The sequence below is a fragment of the Penaeus japonicus genome, unplaced genomic scaffold, assembly GCF_977035675.1.
Source record: "Penaeus japonicus unplaced genomic scaffold, GWHDUDI00000001_assembly GWHDUDI00000038, whole genome shotgun sequence".
Classification (NCBI taxonomy): Eukaryota; Metazoa; Arthropoda; class Malacostraca; order Decapoda; family Penaeidae; genus Penaeus; species Penaeus japonicus.
In genome coordinates, this window is record NW_028234440.1 from 9,457,121 (window position 1) to 9,459,620 (window position 2,500).

Below are 2,500 nucleotides of genomic sequence, written 5' to 3' on the forward strand. Positions count from 1 at the left end.
AACTTTAAACCCCGCAAAAAATCCTGTATTGCAGTTTTCAAAATAATGATCTCTCTCTCTCTTTCTCTTTCTCTTTCTCTCTCTTTCTATCTCTCTCTCTCTGTCTTTCTCTTTCTCTTTCTCTCTCTTTCTCTTTCTCTTTCTCTCTCTCTTTCTCTTTCTCTCTCTTTCTCTCTCTCCGTCCCATCTTTTTCTATTTCTCCCTCTACCTGTCTCCTTCTCGTCCTTCCCCCTCCCCCTCCGCCTCTTCCTCTATTTCCCTTCTTTTCCCTCTTTTTTTACGTATTCTCCCTCTCTCTCCCTCTCTCGATCTCAATCCTTTCCCCTTATGCCTCCCCTTCTCTCTCTCTCTCTCTCTCTCTCTCTCTCTCTCTCTCTCTCTCTCTCTCTATCTATCTATCTATCTATCTCTCTATCACCCCTTCCCTCCCTATCACTGCTTTCTCTCTCAAAAAGAGCAATCACCAATGTTTCTCTCAAAAGAACAAAAAAAAAAAAAAAAAAAAACATAATTACTTTGCGACTCCCTGGTGACTCTCCGAGGGAAATAAGGCCTTGTAACGTCTATTGATTAATGCACTATAGAAATGACCGTGCAAGCTAAGGGTGTAGGAGGGTGGAGGGGGTGAAGGGGGTGCAGGGTAGAGGGGAGATTAGAGGAAAAATGATAGATAGGGATTAGGGGAGAGGGAGAAGGGAGAGGGAGAGAGAGAGAGGGATGGAGGGAGGGAGGGAGGGAGGGAGGGAGGGAGAGAGAGAGAGAGAGAGGGAGAGAGAGAGAGAGAGAGAGAGGGCGGCGGGAGGGAAGGGAGGGAGGAGAGGGAGGGAGCGGGAGGGGGGGGAGGAGAGAAGAGCGAGAGAGAGAGAGAAAGGAGAGAGGGAGGAGCGAGAGAGAGAGAGGAAGAGAGAGATGAAGAGAGAGCGAGAGAGAGATGAAGAGAGAGCGAGAGAGAGAGGGAGAGAGGGAGAGAGAGAAGCGCATATCTTAGGCTTGCAGATAGAGAGAGAGAGAGAGACGGAGAGAGAGGGTGAGAGGAGAGAAGAGAGTGAGAGAGACGAGAGACGAGGAGAGAGAGAGTGAGGAAGAGTGATAGAGAGAGAGAAGGGAGGAGGAGGTAGAGGAGAGAGAGAGATAGAGACAGACAGAGAGAAGCGGAGATAGAGATAGAGAGAGAGAAAGAGAGAGGAGAGAGTATGAGGGAGAGAGAGAATCGAAAGACGAGAGAGAGAGAGAGAGAGAGAGAATGCCGAGATGAGGAGAGAGAAAGAGAGAAAGAAAGAGAGAGATAGAGAGAGAGAGAGAGAGGAGAGGTGAGAGAGAGATGAGCAGAGAGAAGAGAGATGAGAGGAGAGAGAGATTGAGAGAAGAGAGAGAGGAGAGGTGAGGGAGGAGGAAGCAGTAGTTGACGAGAGAGAGATGCGTGAGAGAGAGAGAGAGGAGAGAGAGGAGAGGTCGAGAGAGAGGAAGAGGAGAGGAGAGAGAGGTGAGATTAGAGAAGGGAAGAGAGATGAGAGAGAGAGAGAGAGAGAGAGAGAGAGAGAGAGAGAGAGAGAGGAGAGAGAGAGAGAGGGAGAGAGAAATCGAAAGAGAAAGAGTGAGAGAGAAAGAAAGAGAGAGAGAGAGAGAGAGAGAGGAGAGAGAGAGAGGAGAGAGAGAGAGAGAGAGAGAGAGAGAGAGAGAGAGAGAGAGAGAGAGAGAGAGAGAGAGAGAGAGAGAGAGAGAGAGAGAGAGGGAGAGGAGAGAGAGAGAGACGAGAGAGAAAGAGAGACGAGAGATAGAGAGAAGGAGAGAGAGAGAGAGAGATTGAGAGAGCGAGAGAGAGAGAGAGAGAGAGAGAGAGAGAGGCGAGAGGGAGAGAGAGAGAGAGGGAGAGAGTGCGAGAGAGAGATTAGAGAGAGAGAGAGAAGAGAGGGAGAGAGAGAAAGAGAGAGGAGAGAGAAGAGAGGGAGATGACGAAATCGAAAGAGAGAGAGAGAGAGAGAGAAAGGAGAGACGAAAGAGAGGAGAAGAGAGAGAGAGGAGAGAGAGAGAGAGAGAGAGAGAGAGAGTAGAGAGAGGAGAGAGAGAGAAGAGAGAGAGGAGAGAGAGAGAGAGAGAGTGGAGAGAGAGATGAGAGAAGGAGTGAGAGACGAGAGGAAAGAGAGAGAGAGAGAGATGGAAGAGAGAGAGAGGAGAGAGAGAGAGACGAGGAGAGAGAGAGAGAGAGAGGAGAGAGAGAGAGAGGGAGAGAGAGGGAATCGAGAGGAGAGAGAGGGATGAGAGGAAAGAAAGAGACAAAAAGAGGAGGAGAGAGAAGAGAACGAGAGACAGAGAGAGAGAGAGAGGAGAGAAGAGAGAGATGAGGAGGAGAGAGAGATGAGAGAGAGAGAGAGAGGAGAGAGAGAGGAGAGAGAGAGAGAGAGATGAGAGAGAGAGAGAGAGAGGAGAGACGAGAGAGGAGAGAGATGCGAGAGAGAGAGAGGAGAGAGAGAGAGAGGGAGAGTAAGAGAGAGGAGAGAG

At 49.5% G+C, this 2,500-nt stretch overlaps 1 protein-coding gene across 1 annotated transcript in view; it reads right to left on the reverse strand.

Annotated features, from left to right (window-relative positions):
* LOC122249594 (transient receptor potential cation channel subfamily V iav) overlaps positions 1-2,500 on the reverse strand; it is a gene marked incomplete in the record, with an annotated part of 128,824 nt that overhangs the window by 78,539 nt on the left and 47,785 nt on the right.